General features: G+C 47.9%; 1 long non-coding RNA gene across 1 annotated transcript in view; it reads left to right on the top strand.

The window, feature by feature from the left end:
- Positions 1-1,156: 1,156 nt before the first annotated feature.
- LOC116634755 overlaps positions 1,157-18,510 on the top strand; it is a 31,942-nt gene continuing 14,588 nt past the window's right edge. The window contains exons 1-2 of the long non-coding RNA XR_004300026.1: positions 1,157-1,417; positions 10,770-10,911. This is a non-coding gene — a long non-coding RNA (uncharacterized LOC116634755). The remainder of the gene's footprint in view (positions 1,418-10,769; positions 10,912-18,510) is intronic.

Raw genomic sequence — 18,510 nt, 5'->3', positions numbered from 1 at the left:
TAAGGACATCAGTCAGGTTGGATTAGGGCCCATCCCAATTATATCTGCAAAGACCCTATTTCCAAATACGGTCACATTCACAGGTACCATAGGTTAGGACTTCAACAGATCTTTTGGGGGGACACAGTTCAACCCACGACATCACCTCTTGCCTAAACCATGGATGGCAAACTCCTAATGGCCCCTTCCAATCTTAATCTTACTCTTTCTAATCTAGTCTCCAGACTACAGCCTCAGTGGTTTTTCTAGAATACAAATCTGACCATGTTCCTCCCTTCTTAAGCCCTCCACTGGCTCCCCACAGCATCCACAGGGCAAACTCCAAACCCCTGGAGACCTAGGTGGAGGCTTGTCTGCAAGCACCCTCTCACCTCTGTTCACATGTTCAGTTCCCCGGAATCAGGAGGCAGAGCCTACCCCATAGGGCCACACAGGGAAGCACCAGGGTCCGTCAGGAGCACGCAGGTGGGGAGGAAAATGCAGGCAAGACCCCTCACCGTGGTTTCTGAGGGAAGGAATGGGTGAGGCAGGGTAGGCAGACTTGGCATTGGCAAGTTTCAATAATTTCAGTGGGTTCTGGTGAGTCAGGGCTCTTGTTAGTGACTGGCCCTTGGGATTAGGGCAGGTGCATAGTGGCCCAGAGTGTGACAGCCCCATAGAGGAGGTGGTTGGGGCTTGGGCTCTGGATTGGTTAGTTTGCACAGGAAAGGCACATTCTGGGCCACTTGTTTGCTCTCTCCAGGAGCAGAGCAGCCCTGGGACGGGCAATCCCTGGGGGTCAGCCAGAATCAGACGCCAAAGCCTCGGGAAGCCCAGGGCTGCGGACTTCCCGTGCTCCGTGACCCTGCCGGCCGCAGTCCTCGGTCTCTTCCTTCCGGGCTGTGTTTGCATCCGAAGCTGCTACTGCGGTATCCGTGACATGAAGTGATGCCGACACCCACGCCGGAGCCTTTCCCGAGGCCGTTCAATGTGCCACATCGGGTTAATCAACACGCCCCGCCGGACGACTCCGTCCCGCCCGGCCCAGAAGCGGCGGCGCAGGCGCGCGGCCCCGGAGGCCCTGCCCGGCCCCGCCCAGTGCGCACGTAGCGCCCGGGAGCGCGCGGCGTCGAGTCCTCCCCGCGTGCGGCGTGCGCGTGCGCGTGTCCGGCGGCAGGTGTGAGGAGCGTGTGCAGGGCTTCCCCGCGCTCCTCAGGGGCCTCGGGTGTGGGTGACTCGGGGCAGTGAAGCAGAGGAATGTTACATATTTAAGCCGTCTGGAATCGTCAGAAGAGCAAGCCGGCTGTCCAGGCCGACGCACGGGGCCGGGCGGAGGTTGGGGAAACGCGCTGCCCCGGCGCAGGTTTCAGCCCGGGCTCCTCACCTTCTCACCCGCTGGGATTCCTCTTTTCTCGCCACGGATCCCGTGGAGCCCATGGTAAGATAATAATGATTTTATGCCCCCATTTTCTTAGAAACCAAGCACATGCGTATCTGTCGATCTCAGCTTCTGGTCATCTAGAGATAAGCAGCGTCTCCATGGTGAGTTTAATTCCAGCCAAAAGCAAAGGAACCTGATGTGTTGGTTAGTCCTGTGGCGTCATTGTGAGCCAGCAGGTGACGTACCACACACTTCGTGATATACTGAAAATAAGCCATGTGCTCCCGTGGACTTAAAGGGGCCCTGGAGTCAGGAAGGGTGTGCTTGGGAACCGCTGGACCACAGCTGGAAGGACCCAGAGCAACTGAGCCCACGTAGCCCTGACTGATTAAAAAAAAACAAAAACAAACAAACAAACCACCATCTGCCAGGTCCTTCAGAGTCAGGCTAACCTCACAAGGACATTAACAGTATCCGTATATGCTCCACCAACCATGATACTCCTAGGCGTTGCTTCAGTGAATCATCCTATCAGGCTTACAAAACAGGCTCGTGGAAGTACAGAAAACCCAAGGTCCCTGGGTGAATGTGGGACCCCCCGACCTCAGAGGCTGTGCTCTAACCTCTGCATTTTGCTGGAACGTGGGCTTTGAGGCTCTGTGCAGGAACCTCTCTATTAGTCTGCCTGGGCTGCTGTGACAAACCGCCACAGGGTCAGCCTGAACAGACACTTCTCTTCTCACAGTTCTGGACACTGCAAGTCTAAGATCAAGGTGCCGTCGGGACTGGTTTCGGGTGAGACCTCTCTTCCTGGCTTGTAGACGGCCACCTTCTGGCTCTGTCCTCACTTGGCCTCTTCTCTGGGAGTGTGAAGGCAGAGAGAGAGATTGAAAGAGAGAGAGAGATTGAGGGAGAGAGAGGCAGAAACAGAGAGAGAGAGAAAGAGCTCCCAGGTATTTCTTAGGGCCCTACCTTTATAACCTCATTTAGCCTTAATTATTTCTCTAAAGGCCTTATCTCCGAATACAGTCATATTGGGGGTTAGGGCTTCAACATATGAATTAGGGGAACACAATTAAGTCCATGGCAAAAATCGCTACACTTTTTGTGGATTCACTCAAGAGCCACCGCCTAGGGTATCCAGACTCTGTGTGTCCCCTCCATGTGGAATCAGGCTCACCTGAGGAGTCTGGGCACCTGGAGTCCAGGCTTATCAATATGGAAAGGTGATTTTCTAATCATAATTCAGATGTTTCTGGCTTCCAGGAAAAAAACATGAGTTTGCAAGGAGAAAAGACTTCTGCGCCAGGGAGGCTGAACAAACATAAAGAATGTGGGTGTTGGATTCTGGCAGCTCTGAATTCAAGAGCCGGTTCAGGTGCCTATAAGCTGGGTGACCTCAAGTAAGTCACTCAGTCTTTCCGAGTGTCAATTTTTCCATCTTCAAAATGTCACTGCCAGCCCCTTCCAACTCTCACAGGGTTGTTGTGACGGAGTGTAGATGAGCGAGCTTGCATCATGCACCTGACCCAGAATAAAAACTTAGAAAACATCAGCCAGATGCTAGATTATTAGTTGCACTACGGGCCCCCGATGTGAAGGTCGAGAAGGACACCTTCTCACACTTGGCTGTGTGCTTCAGGACACCTGAACAGCGTCTCTGGGTCCCTCTCCTTAGAGTCACCAAGGCGTTGCGATAAATGCAACAGCTGCCCATTTTGTGAGCCTTTGGTTGTCCCCATTCAGTTAAATCAGAGTGGCATTTGTCCCTCAGGACCATCAGGTGTTGGGTAGAGGCAGCATCTACTGGTAGTTGGTCTAAACTTGGGACCCGATCCGGCCAGACGTGTCCAAGAGACCATGCTATCACCAGGGCGGGCGCAGAACATCTGAGCTGAATAACTTGTCCAGTCACTGTCCCGAGTGACTTACAACTGGCCTTTTCCATCTCTGGGATTCTGCTTCCTCAGCTATGAAATGGTGCTGGGGCCCTCGGTTCCCACAGCTATGGGGTACGTGTGTGGCTCAAGACACTGCCCCCCACTTCCTGGGTCTGAGAACTGGGGTGCTGGCTGACTGAGCAAGTCTGGCTTCTCCACCTTCCCACACCCCTGGTCAGACTCCAGTGAAGAGCAGGGGGGAGGTGGGCTGGCAGGCAAGGGTGGGCTCTGGCACCATGGGAGGAGGTGCCCCCCAGTGAAAGAGGGTGCTACTTATAGACCGACCAGCCGCTGGTGGGCTCTGAGCTCTACCTCTTACTAAGTGTGTGCTCCTGAGGTGAACTACTCTGTGTCTACAGGCCTCAGTTTTCCCTGTCTGTAAAGTGGGCACCATTCCATGTCCTCTGCAGTATCACTTAAGGGGTAGAGAAGGCCCATGCGAACACATAACTAATGTGTAGCTCTTAATAAGTAGTAGCTATTAGTATCTCGCTGTTGCGATTTTACAGTTCTTAGGGAGATGGGCTGTCAGATGGGAAGAGAACTGAAGCCCAGTCCCTGGGGATGCTCTAGGATTTCAGGCTGGACAAGAGGACAAGGGCTGAGCACTCTCAGGATGCTGGGCTTCTCTGAACTGGCATCTTCTAGCACATGATAACAGGGCCCTCTCCAACAAAGGGTCCCCTTCGTGAAATGCCTGGTCATGGACATAGAACAGGCCAGCAAGGCAAACACATGGGTTGAGCAAACTTTTCCCTTTACAGTTAGTGTGTTTCCTTCAGTAAGATGGAACTTTCCAGCATCCTAATCTCCCTTTGCTGGTTCCTCCACTGGAGAGCAAGCAGTTATGCATGAGGTAACTAGGGGAGAAACGACATGTAGAAAAGAGTGTTTCTCTTAGACATTCTTTCCTGACCTCTGCTGGGTTCCATGATGTTCCCTGAGCTCCCACAGATTTTAAAGACTCTAAACAAACCTCTGAGACCCTGAGACTAGGTTATCAGCTACTACAGGGGCTGACCATCCCATGGCAACCAGAAACAGGTTTTCTGGTGGCCATTTCTTGCTCATGGATGGAAAGGGAAAGAAAAACAAAGCAAGAATGAGGCATAGTGGGAAAAGTTTATTCAAAAATGGCTCACCCCAGAACATGGCCCCGCTAGACAGTGTACCCTGCGTGGCTTAGCCTGGATTGATGAACCAATCATCGACAAGCAGCATGCGGTTGCCATGATCGGTTGGGCTCATTGGAATCCTTCTCTGACACTTGGATTCTGTTAGGAAGCAGGAAGGGAGCAGGTGTGGCTTTTGGGCAGGTGACTGACAGTGTCTGCTACCCAATCAAGGAAACCGCCTTAACACGGGAGAGAGTCATCTGTACTGAGCAGGAGCTGTGGTAGCCAGAAGAGACCCTTTGCACAGGGGTGTCTGTACCTGGGAGAAGTACAGGTCCAGGTAATTTGCACCTGTGGACCCCTCCATGCAATGTCAGGGTTGGGGAATGATCTGGTAGGCTCTTGGGACTGAGCCCATTACCATCACCCACAGCTGCTGTGGTGCAAGGAACACCTGCTCGACTGGGAGGGGCAGGGAAAGGGCCAGGCCCTCGACCCGCCCACCTTTCCCTGTCCCTCATTCTCTCGTCCACCCATTCACTCTTCCCCTGTGAAAGCTCAGCCCTGGAAGAGAAATTCTGCCTGCCAGAGGCTCCATCAGATCATCCTCAATCTGGAAAAGGTCCCTCGAGGGGACTCTAAACAATCATCATCCCAAATGACAACAGATGTCTGCTTCCTGCCTGAATGAGCTTTGCTTTGCGCAGAAATGTAATACCTCATTGACCTGTATTATCTTTGGAGTTACAGTGGTCTAACTCATTGGGAACGTACAACTTCAGAAAACAATTGTGCCAACTCTTCTAACACAATTTTCTAGGTCGACCGTTATGTGAGAAGCAGCTGGTGGTTTACGTTTTAGGAGAGAACAGGTCATTCTCTACCCTAAGGTAGCTGACCACATTTTATATATCCAGGCTCACACAATAGTCTGACCTTCAGGATGGCGACTAAAATTCATCCCTTATGTCTACACTGATGGGTTGTTGGTGGCCATCCAGAGTACTGGGTTGACAAGGGTTCAGACTGCACCAGAAAGAGTACTGTGTGACATTCACAGTGGCTGCCATGAGCAAAGCACAGGAATGGTGGCAATACTGTGAATTTGACATGGCCAGTCTAACCTGCCATGCTTCAAGGGGCCTCCATTGTATATTCCAAGATAAAGGAAATACGTGCTCATATACTAGCTGGATAGAGGCTTCCAGAAAAAGAAACCTGTGCCCAGGCTGAAGAAGCCGAGGTGTGGAGAGCAGGCGTAGGAGCAGAGGGAGAAGCAGACTCCCTCCTGAGCAGGGAGCCTGACACGGGGCTTGATCCCAGGAACCTGGGATCATGACCTGAGCCGAAGGCAGACGCTTAACCGACTGAGCCACCCAGGCACCCCAAGGGTATTTTTTTTTTTAATTAAGCCTCTTTCTAAGCCCTCGAGAACGATTGGCATAAAGGAGCTAACCCTATCTCTCTGCTTCTATTAGTCTCTGTTTATAAAGATTATGGGTTAAATGATCTATAAAAAGGGGAGAAAGAAAAGATAAAGTCTGGAAAATAGGAGTCCTGGCTCGATTTGGTCAACTCTCTTGTATTCTTGCCATGTGACTCATCCATGAGAAAAACTCAAATTACATTAAATTTATGAGTAACTTGATGGTGTGTGACCAAGGAATGAAGAACTCTTGCAACACAGCTTTGTTTTCCAGGCCTGCGTTCCCCGGAACAGTGCGTTGGAACAACTCTCATGACCAAATTGGCAGGGCCTGGAATCCTGGCTGGCCCCGTCCAAGCTCTGTAGGGAGAATCCTGGGGTCTGAGCAGCAAGGGCGGGCCTCTGTTATTTCAGCCTGGAAAACAGCCCCACCCCACCCAGCCATTCCTGAAGGAGGAGACTGGGAGGCTGGGAACCCCTCCCTGTCCGAAGCTTTACTGAAAGCACCCCCCACCTGAAATACCGCCTAGAGTTGTGTGTTTGGCTATTTAGTGAAGCAGGGACATTCTTTCGTGGTTTCTGTCCCGCTCATGGATAGAAAGGAAGGAAAGGAAGAGAAGGATAAGGCAGCAGCGGCTGCCTCTGTCCTCTGTGTGAGGAAGCAGTGGGTGAGGGAGCAGGGGATCCACATGTAAAACAACCGTCATGATGGCCGCCTTGTTTCAAGCAACCACTGCAAGGCAAGGGCTCCCTTAAGTTCTTTGTAACATATTCCATTATAATTGCAAGGTTCACTGGATGAATGAGAACCCTGTAAAGGCTCCCGTTGTTTGTCGGAGGTCCCACAGCTGGAGCAAGAGAGCTGGGGTCACGGCAAGGCCGCCCCATGCTCTCTCCTCTGCACTCAGAGGTGAGCTCTGAGGCCGTGACGATCAGCAGGCAGACAAGTGGTCAAGGCCTCATAACAAGGAAGAAGGAAAGCTTTTAGCTCGGAGGATCTTACTTCGAAAATGTTCAAGCTCGTGTGTTTGCTGCAGGGTTTTTTTACCCCCTGATGCATTACATTCTAAATTCAATGCCCTAGAAGATATTGAATAGAAAGGACAAAATCCATTAGGCTTGTTGATTTATAGCTTTTCAGCATTTAGAAGGAGCAGCTTTCAATGTGAAATTGATTGCATGCTGCAGCCCATTTTAGAAATTTGTCTCCTTTTGCCCATAAGTGATTTATGCCACACTCCCATTGTTGCCTCTTTTTGGAAGGAGGAAAAAATATCAACACAAAGCAAATTGAATGTCCGGTATCTTTGCGAATCCTGCTCAACACTCCCATGGCCCATCTCCGCATTTTATGGACTGAAGAGTAGTAACAGCTGTGTTGCTGGGGCGTCTGGTACGTGGTCACCCAGGGGGGCTTCAGTAGGGGGCCATCCTCCAACGCACACTTTCTGGCGTCAGCAAGAGGAGAGCGGTGGGGGTTGATGAGGGGTTAGCTAGGGTGACTCTTGATCCTGCTCTTGCCTCCTCCCCCACACCTCCCCCACGCCTGGCCAGTTCTCTGTGGTCACTCCATCCTTGCATCATCCTTCTATTCACTGCCCGATGGTCCCCTGATGGGGCGTATCCAGAAGGCCGCAGGTTTGTAATGAACAGCTGTGCATCTCCAGCCCCTGGCACAAGGCCCCGCACACAGCAGGTGCTCCCCACACGCTTAGTTGAAACAACAGTTCACAGCCGAGTAGCTGAGGCTGAGCAGGTCTGTTGAAGGATGGAGCCGGATGCCGGAGCTGCGGAGACACCTCTGTGGAGTTTGTCACGGGCCTCTTTGAACTGCAATCCCAGGTTCTCTGTGCATTCTAGAAAGAGATGGCATGAAAGATACAAAAGACTTTGCCCAAATAAAGAAACTCTACATCCATGAGTTTAGAAGACCTGAATTAAAAAATAAAAGATAGATCAGTTGAGCATAACTCATACTAGATACATGTAGCTAACTGCTCTGTTGAACAAACTTAACTTAGTATTGAATGCTAAACAAATATGAAATGGCTATATCTGCTCATACATTTCCAGTCCTTTAGCGATCTTATTCTGAGTCCTTATTTCTTTTGTGACACAAGGTTATTAAAAAAACGCAAGTCTTGTCCAATCCATGTTAATCCACTTCTGTTTCATATCCCCCCCTCCTCCCAGCAGTGATGAGGTCCTCAGTTCAAAAGTTTGGCCTGAGGCAGGGGCAGTGTTGGCTCTCTCCACCCTCTCCATCTCGTTCCTTCTTCCACTGTGCTGTGCAGAGGAGGGGAGGGGGTCCAGAGTCTTTGTCCTGTTGGCGTCATCCTGGTTCTCCCTTGGCTGTCGGTGCTGCTGACAGGTACTTTCTCTGCAAGGTCCTGTAGGAGCCTCCTCACCTACAGCCCCCCTGGCTTGGCCCACTCGGACCCACCCCCAAGCCCTGCCCCCAGCATACATCCCACAGGCCCCTGCTTCTGGGGAAGTGGCAAAGGGCTCAAGGATGCCTACCTCCCAGGTGTCCCTTAACCCACCAGACTCACCTCTTGGCGAGAGACCAGTGACTCTCCCACTGACCGCTCCTCTGGCCATTCATTTCAAGTAACCACAGCTGAAATGATAATATAACAAGATTCTCCAGAGTGGCTCCAGAATCAAGAGAAAAACATTGCCTCCCCTCCTTTCCAAGCTCAGGGTAAAAATGTCTAAGTCTTTCATAACAATTAGGAGCTTAGCTATTACGCTAATGGAGGAGAGCCAAAAGTCAGGACATACAAAATAATGGTCAATCCTAAAGCGCTCACGCTTTATTTTGGAATGAAGCCAAGGAGTCAAAGACAAAGGCAAACACACTTAGATGCTGGGACAAACTAGACTCAGGTGAGTCTTTTCCCGACTCAACCTCTGTGTCTCCTGGGCCTGAGCAGAGGTTAACTCAGCTTAGAAAAGAACTCAGTGAAGATAATGTGAGAGCAGAGTCACTATTAAGGAAAAAACGTAACATCCTACCAGGGGCTTGGTGCTCCCAAAACCATAGAAAGAAAAACAAAGAGGTGAATTTGAGCTTCCAAAATGAATCTGAAGAGTCAATACTTAAGTCTCCTGATTCTTGGATGTTCTTGAATATTCTTGAGTAAGTCTGGTCACAAAGATTAGCTGATGAGGTATAAGTCATAAGGGATCTTGTTCTCCTTTAAAGATAGAGCTCTCCCCTCCCTAATCGTTACCACACACGTGAGGGTGATCTGGCTGTGACATCTGTCATTGGTCACCAGGGCTGATTGGGCTAATCTGGCTGGTTAGGCAGGTGTTCCTCCTTCCCTCACTGTTCCATGTCTGTGTGTCTGAAGCTGAGCACTCTGTTGAAGAGAACAACCTTCCCTGAAAGAGGAGGAACGTTCTTCTGTCCAGGGTATATGCTAGAACCTCCAAACAAGCTCCCCCAAACTCCTCACCAACAGAAGAATCCTAATGGCCTGTGTCATATGCCTTTGCTGGTTGCATCTAGAATCTCTCCTCCCTTTTTGCTTTCTTAAGGGAATTCAGATTTTCATTTGAGTAGCCTCCCTTCACCTCCTGCAGGCTTAGGGAGAGGTGGACCCCCAAAATCAGGAGGGCCCTGATTAGTCTAAGACAGAGAATGGGGTAACGCTATCTCACGCCTCACAGTGGCGGGGTCAGACCCAGAAAATGGCATTCAGACAGTCACAGCATTGGTTTAGCAGTGGTCCATGACCCAGGTTGGGTTAAGGAGGCACAAGCAGAGATTTGCTGGAAGAGACCGTCTCTCCCTCTGGACAGTGTATTGTGTGGATGCAAGCTCTGGGGACACTGAGACCTTGTTGTCCCAGGACAGACACCAGACTGAGGAGGATGCTGACTCTTTGTGGGGCAGAGTAGAGACACAAGGAGAACCCAGAATCATGAAGACACCGTGGAGCCAGGTAACCGGCTGGCCTTGAAGCTGCCCTAACTCTGGCCTCTCCAGGGAGGAGAACGGGACATCCCCTTCCTGGCAAGCCAGGCTGTTTGGTGTTCTGTAACAGCATTTTAAAACATCCTAACAAGGCTGATCATAGAATTCATTGCCCAACCCAGCCACTTTTGAGAGTGAAGGGGAGTACTATTAATAATCCCACTAGGGCCACAGATATGAACTGGGACTGTTGCAGCAAATTGGAATGTGGGGGTCACTCTGATCATAACTGGCAGAAACCATAGCATTATCCAAATTAATCACCTAAGCTTGAAGACAAAGTAAAATCCACGTTATTTAAAGGGATAAAGCAACCTGACTGGGGCCCAGCTCTAATTGCTTCTCCAAACTGCAGCCAAAGTGATCTTTTCAAAATGCAAACCTGCTCATGCCTCCCCCCTCCCCCCCAGCCTACCGCACTGCAATGGCTTCCTCTTCTCTTGGGGTGCAGCCTAAGAGCTTTTGTGGGGCATTTCTCCTCTCCCACCTCCCAGGGGCTTGGCGTGCACTCTACAAGGAGCGTCCTTCCCTCTCACTTACCCACCTGCTCCAGCGCCTCACCCCTGGGAAAGTCTGCCCAGCTCTGCCGCCCATCCCCCCAGCCTCCTCCCTGCCCCGGGCCTCTGTTGTAGAACCTGTCAACCCTGTTCTCGCCCTTCCTAGTGCTTCTCGGCTCTTCAGTGTGGGTGCTGGTGAACAGGAGCGTACCTGCTCTTGTTCTTTGTGGTGTGAGCCCCGTGCACAATGCCTGGCCATGCAGAGATCCTCAAAACACATGTGTTGATTGAATCAACGAGTCCTAGGAATGCAAGATTGAGGCACAGCGGAAATCCTGCAGAACCCATCTTCAGAGTTCCAAGCGGTCCCTGTGCTGCTCAGTGGAGCCATTCCAGGTTGCCAGGGAGGACAGAGCAGCTCTCCCTAATGATGCCTTTAACTGCAGGTGCTGAGGTTTGCGGCCCCTCTCCCCCGGAGCCAGCGCCTCGGAGCACGTGGTTTCCAAGCCTCTCCTGCAAGGGGAACAGGGCGCTGGCCGAGGTCCTTTATAACCACTGGGTCTGATGCAGCCGCTCGAGGCTCAAGAGGTAAGGTGCTGTGATGTTTTCTTCCTAAACTCTAAGCTGCAAAGGGGTAATTTTTTCTTAACTTTCAGTATCTATATTTTTTTAAGATTATTTATTTATTTATTTATTATTTATTTATTTGACAGAGAGAGAGACAGCGAGAGAGGGAACACAAGCAGGGGGAGTGGGAGAGGGAGAAGCAGGCTTCCCGCCGAGCAGGGAGCCCGATGCGGCGCTCGATCCCAGGACCCTGGGACCAAGACCTGAGCTGAAGGCAGACGCTTAACGACTGAGCCACCCAGGCGCCCCTCAGTATCTTTTTTTTTTTTTAAGATTTTATTTATTTATTTAAGAGAGAGAGAAAATGAGAGAGAGCACAAGAGGGGGGAGGGTCAGAATGAGAAGCAGACTCCCCTCTGAGCAGGGAGCCCGATGCGGGACTCGATCCCAGCACCCCAGGATCATGACCTGAGCCGAAGGCAGATGCTTCACCGACTGAGCCACCCAGGTGCCCTAACTTTCAGTATCTAAAGGTCCAATCTATTTCTCCAGTGGGCAGAAGTGAAGGTAAAAATCAAGTGTTATTTCAGCCTGAAAACGAGCTCCCGAACCACAATGCCTGTTGGGATAGTGGATATACATGTTCTGGACAGAAGATGAGAAGAAAATCCTTTCAGGACTTGCCGGGGGCTGTGTTCATCACACCCTCTGTGGTTACTTGTGTTGCAAAATCACTTTTCTCTCCTTGTTCTCATCTCCCACTACTATGGCCAGCAACTCCTGCAGCCCTTTCCTCTCTCCCGTACAGCGAAGAGAGGCTAAGTGTTTCTCTTCCCCTTTGTTGCCTTGTGAGGCTGGCAGGGAGCGAGTGAACAGAAGCTCAGGGAAGATACAAGACTGGTCATCCTGCAAGGGAACACTGACGCTCGCTCACGTTTCCTGTATCGCTCACAACACTGCCACGAAGACAGCGTTCGAGGTACTAGCTAATACCCCTCATAAGAAGAGTCACCCAAGAAATCGCTCATAAAATTCAGTTCCTGGAAAATATCCGTCTCTCTAGAAGGTTCTCTCTAATCAGGCACCATGAACTATACAATCTGTCACAGCACCTTTATGTCCTGAATTAGTAACTTCCAGAATGAGCACTAAATTTATCCACCTCACCCTTCGCCCCTGGCTTCTGAGCGCCTCTTATCTCTACTTTCCCTGCCCTACTTAGTACACGCTTTCATATTTTAGGCTACCTCAAAACTCTTTAAAGTTGACAGGGCGTAAATGATAAAAAATATTTTTCCTCATATTAAAAGTTTCCTTAATCTTAGGAAACCATATTCTCTTAAAAGAGTAGTTCAGAATCACATTAAAAAAAAAATAACCCCCAAGGGAGCTAAACTCTCACCGAGAACTAATAACTTCAGATCTGTTGTGCAGCAAACTCCATTTCCTGTCATGTAATTTCCTCAGACTCTGGATTTGGGCCTCCTGTGCCAGATGTATCATTTAGCCTCAGCGGTGGGAGGTTTCCTCCAGGCACCAAGAAAACCAAACTCCCAGAGGCTGCCGAAAGCCTGGCAGGCTTTTCCTGTTTGGGTTTGAATGAATATTTTATTTTTTTTTAAAGATTTTATTTATTTATTTGAGAGAGAAAGAGAGAAACAGCATGAGAGGGGAGAGGGTCAGAGGGAGAAGCAGGCTCCCCGCTGAGCCAGGAGCCCAATGCGGGACTCGATCCCAGGACTCCAGGGCCATGACCCGAGCCAAAGACAGTCGCTTAACCAACTGAGCCAAAACCTCTGAATACCCTCCAAAAACTGAGCCAAGGATGCAGAGTGGAGAAAGGAGATTTCGTTCCCAGCACAACCCAAGAACGAGGATATCTGTAGCCCTGGGGAGGTTCAGACCACATCAGGGACAAGTGTCTGTTTGACATCCACCCTCGGGGACAGGGGACAGGCCTCCCGCCTCCTGTCCAGGGCCCCTGGGTGAAGCTTCCACGGCACGAACCATCTCTGGCAGGTCAGAGATGCTATATTCATTTTGTCCCATCAATTCTCAGTAGTATTGTCTTGAATTCTTTCAGCAGTGATTAGAATAATCATGCCACAGGGACAAAAGAAGATGGAGCACATTCAATCAGAGCTTGTTATAATCACAACTTTAAATTAATGACACGTACTATGATACGTAATCATTACTGTGCATCTAGTCCTACTGGGCTGTAGGCTTCGTGAAGCCTAGACTTTTCTTTATCCACAGCAACACGCAAGCACCTGCAAACTGTGCACGCTTAGTTCATGTTTGCTAGAAAAAATGATCGTGGTAATGAGCAGGAATAACCATCAGTTCTCATCTATTGCTTTTCCACAGTAAAACCAAGTTTTTATTTTATTTATTTATTTATTTTTTAAGATTTTATTTATTTATTTGAGACAGAATGAGAGAGAGAGAGAGCACATGAGAGGGGGGAGGGTCAGAGGGAGAAGCAGGCTCCCTGCCGAGCAGGGAGCCCGATGCGGGACTCGATCCAGGGACTCCAGGATCATGACCTGAGCCGAAGGCAGTCGCTTAACCAACTGAGCCACCCAGGCGCCCCTAAAACCAAGTTTTTAGTTGTATCTTTCTTTTTCCACTTTCATCTCTACAAATGGTACCACTGTTGGTAGATTTCCTGATGCTGAAAACAGGTTGATTCTATACAGTCATTGACCCAGGCGCGCGTGCACACACACACACACACACACACACACACTGACTCAGTAAGAGATAAGCATCTTGGATACAGTTCCCCGATATTCAGGATGTCAGGTCATCCCATGTCTCCCCTTGTAGGTGGCCTGAGTTGACACTCCCCAACCTTCAACACAATCATTCTAAGCATAGACTCTGGAACCAGATTGCCCAGGTTAAATCCTCTCTCCTTCACTTACTAGCTGTGTAATCTTGGGCAAGTTATTTAACCTACCTGTTACTGTTTTCTTATCTGTAAAATGAGGATAATCATAGTATTTGTGGTAGGTTGGAGACATGGTCACAGATTCTTCTCCCTGTACCTGCTTGCTTTGACAGTACCCTCCCACGTCGACTCTGGGCTTGGCTATTGCCCTACTTTAGCCAATAGGATAATAGCAATACAAACAAGCAAGAGACTTAAAAAGCACTCTCCCACTGGGGCTTGCTTTCTTACTGCCTTGGAACACTGAGGCCATCATGTAAAAAGCCCAGGATAGTCTGCTAGAGGATCATAAACCATATGGAGAGAAGCCCCAGACATCCTAGCCATTCCACCAAGCCCATCATAAACCAACCAACCCCCAGTCACCTGCCAACTGAGCACAGAGGTGTAAGTGAGCCCACCAAGATCAGCTAAGCCTAGCTGAGACCACACAAACTGCCCAGCAGAATCATGAGTTAAATAGTTGTTGCTTTAAGATACTGGGTTTTGGGTTGTGTGGTAGTGTTGGAATATGTCCTTGAAATTCTTTGCACTCTTCCCATCAGAAGTGGAGTCTATATCCCTTGAATCTGAGTAGACTTTTGACTATTTCAACCAATAGAGTACATCAGAAGTATTACTATGTGATTTTCAATAGTATATGTAGTGAATAATAGTGAATAGTACATTTATACTTCTTTGTATGTCTGGTAATTTTTGCTTGGATGCCAGGCATTGTGAATTTTACCTTGTTGAATACTGGATATTTTTGTATTCCTGTAGATATTCTTGAATTTGTTCTTGATAAGGTAAGTTACTTGGGAATAGTTTGATTCTTTCTGTCTTGCTCTTAAGATTTATTAAGTGGACCAGGGTCATGTTTAATCTAGGGCTCATTGTTCCCCAATATTAAGGCAAGACCCTGGGGAGTACTCTACCCAATGCCCAGTGAATCATGAGTTTTTCTAATCTGGCTTACAGGAAAGGGAGCTATCCCTGGCCCTACCTCACTATTTAACTAAAATATTTTTTTTAAACACAGGGGTTAAATAAAATTGAGAACTATCATAAGGTTGCTTTCACCAGGAATTGTACATGTATCCAGTAAAATGTTATTTACCAGCTAACACTAGAGTTCCACTCATGAAAAGAATTGCCTTTGTTTTCAAAAATACCTTAATAGGTCAATCTAGTTGGGAGGTCAGTCTTCATTAGTTTGTCTGGAAGAAGATAGTGGGAAAAAACGGGAGCCAAAGTGCTCTGCAAAAGAGGTTAGGAGAAAGTGAGCAAGGGGAGAAGGTCAGGGAGGGGAGAGAAGAGACAAGATAGCACAGAAGTGGGCAGAAATATGGGCAGTGAAACAGAAACCCTTGATGAAATGGGACAAAATACCAAAGCAAGGATGTCAATAATTTGGTTTTAGATTTAATTCAGGTTTAACTTTGGATTTAGATTCAGATGCTATAGATATAAACCTCTCCATGGCCTCAAACTATCAGTAAAAGTCAGCTACATACATAGCCTTGGATGATGGCATTTTGGAAAATGAAGTTATCAAGGTCATGGCCAGTTAGGCCAGTGAGGCACAAGTTGGGATAAAGAGATGTTTCATGAACTAAATTAATTTTGTGGAATCAGGATTTCAAAGCTGGAGGTAACCAGGGGAAATATAACACATATGGCCCTCACCCTGCAAATTCCCCAGAGTGTAAAAGGAATACTAGGTCTGCAAGTATACATGGGATGGGAGTACAAGTCAGTTTCGCTCAAAACTTTAAGCACAGGGTCACTTCAGTTGACATGAGGTTAAACATAATTGATTCTTAAATGGGTGGCATCAAGAATGAGCGGTAAGAGTTCAGAGGCAAGAGTCTGTCAATAAGACATGTTTTAGCTCCTTTAACCTGTATCTGAAATAAACTTCCACCTTTGCCTTTGCAAAAATTGTTTTTTAGCACTTGCAGGATATAGTAAATTCATGATACTATCTGTTCTCCACAGCAAATATGACATCATGACATAGCCCAGAAGCAATATTACTTTTTCCCCATCAAGGTTAGATTGTACCAATGATTCCTTGCTCTAGTCCCAGAGGCATGGATTCCCTGAGATTCGCTTAGAATGCTATATTCCTATTTACCGCAAGTGGAAAGGTTTCTTCTGAAAGGGAACCCCGTTGTCTCCCCCAGAACCACTTAATGTTCTAAGGAAGGCACAGCTGACACTGGGCACCAAGCAGGTTTTAAAGCTCCTCCTGCTGCTTAACCAGGAATCCTAGAAACAAATGTTCAACTTTGCCCTCAATTATTTTTCCTGGTGAAGAAGATGAAGGTGTTGATGCTATTTCTTCTTGCCTACCTCTTCATAGCTCTTCCGAAGGTGATTTCTTTAAAATACTCTGTTAGAAACCTGATAGATGTTACAATTTTCAGTTACTCCCATGTTCACTGAGCCTTGAGCAATCTATACTCAAAGTCAGGGGCAGCTGCGCCTCCCAGCACCATCATGCTGAAACAGGACGTAGGTTCAAGTCCCAGCTTACAGGACACTATTGCAAAATCTTTCCCTTCTTTGCCTTTCTAACTGGAGACTCCCTCAATGAGATGGCCTAGAGTGTTGATATGTACGCTGGAATTTAGAATGTGATAAAGATAGAATTCCCATCAGTGAAGAATTAAAGAGAGTAGGGAAATTCAAAGACACACTCACCATAGTTGCTTCTTACTTATATCAAAATAAAATCCAAAGCAAAGATTTACACATTAAAAAATATACCACAAAAGGATGAGAAGAAAATGTGATTGATTCTTTTAGTAGAGAATGAGGAAGATCTTTTGTAAGATAGCCGGTCTACCCCTGCTCTGTGCTGCAACATGGATAAACCCCGGGCACAGGAAGCTAAATGAAAGAAGATGGTCACAAAGGAGCACCTGATGTACGATGCCATTTATATGAAACACTCAGAATAGGCAAGACTACAGAGATAGAAGGTAGGTTCATGGTTGCCTAGGACTGGGGTGGAGGTAGAAATTTGAGAGGTGAATGCTAAGAGGTACAGGATTTGTTTTTGGAGTAATAAAAATATTCTAAAATTGATTATGGTGATGGATACACAACTCTGAGAAAATACTAGAAGCATTTGAAATGTACATCTTGAATGAGTCAACTTCATGTGAATTATATCTCAACAAAACTTTTTTTTAAATGGAGGGATATAAGCCAAATTATCTATAGTGGTTACCTCTGGGTAGAGGGCCAATGGATGATTTTCACTTTCCTTTTACTTATCAGTATCTTCAGAATTTTTCTCCAATAAAGAGGTGTTACTTTAGAAAGGAAGGAAGGTTCTTTTCCTAAGAAGCAAGAGGCAGAATCCATGATCTGAGTCTGCACATGGCTCTGATGACTACTTGCTTATTATAATGAAGAACATGTCTCTTCAACCATGTAAAGAGCAGGGTTATTACATGATACCAGATTGGTTTCTGTATCAAATTGATAATATGATTTAAGAAGATGTTTGTCTGAATGAGTTACTACTTGTGGGAAGAGTAAATGTGACCTCCTTGAGCGCACCTGCTCAGATCAAGTGAAACTTTGGAATGATCCCCTGTTCAGTCCAAATCCTTTGGATTGTACTTAATCTCTCTTCTTCTAAGTGTAAGCTTCTGTTAGATCTTTTGTTAGACTCCAGAGAGAATGTCATTCCCTGCTTACAGAGATGTTCTTCCCATGTCTTGTGCTTAACTGTATTTACTTTCTACTGGTATCCCAACTGGGTTTCATAATGGAAATCGTGGTTGTATGGATGGCAATCTAGTCATATATGATCCCTGCCCTCAAGGACCTCACAGTGTGATGGAGAAGACATGAAAATGCAGGGCGGTGTGGGTTAGGGAGGCAGGAACCCAATCAACAAACACCACAAGTGCTAAGGTGAACATGTGGACTTCATCCTTTGCCAACAGGGCCGTGGAACCCCGTAGAAAGGGTTTCGAGCAGAGAAGACTTACTTATATTTGAAAAGACCACCTTGACTACCGGGTAGAGAGAGGGACTGGTGTGGGGTAAGCCTGGAGGCAGGGAAGAAGGGAGACCACTTGGGGGTTTCAGCATTGAGATCAGATTGCAAATTGCCAGGAAAACACCACATATTCAACAGCTGAAAGTTGTCGGTTCCTCTCCCCAGGAATATAGGACTCCACCAAGTGTTCTCATAGCACTTAGCACCTTCCAACGTTCTCTGCCCCACTGCATTTATAACACCCTATTGGCTGAGGCCTGGGTTGCCTGCTCGACCCTGGCAGCTTGGGTAAAGCTCTATTTAGGCTTTTAGTTCTGAGAGTGGGTCAGGGCCTTATTGCCCAGAAAGAACTCTGGGTGCTGTTTCCGAAAAGGGGGCAATCACAGCTGGTTAACCAAAAAAAGATAAGTATTCACTATAGAGGACATAAGAAACTGCTATTCTGCCCTAAAACAAACCTTTTTAAAAATAAAATCTTGGGACACCTGGGTCGCTCAGTCGGTTAAGTGTCTGACTCTTGGTTTCAGCTCAGGTCACGGTCTTGTGGTCGTGGGATTGGGCCCTGCATTGGGCTCCATGCTCAGTGTGGGGGTCTGCTTCAGATTCTTCCTCCCTCCCTTCCTGCCCCTCCCCACTTGTGTTCTCTCTCCCCCCTCTAATA

This window comes from Phoca vitulina, unplaced genomic scaffold (assembly GCF_004348235.1).
Source record: "Phoca vitulina isolate PV1807 unplaced genomic scaffold, GSC_HSeal_1.0 scaffold9, whole genome shotgun sequence".
Taxonomy (NCBI): Eukaryota; Metazoa; Chordata; class Mammalia; order Carnivora; family Phocidae; genus Phoca; species Phoca vitulina.
The sequence above is the reverse complement of the archived record's forward strand: the minus strand, read 5'-3'. Positions and strand labels throughout refer to the sequence as shown.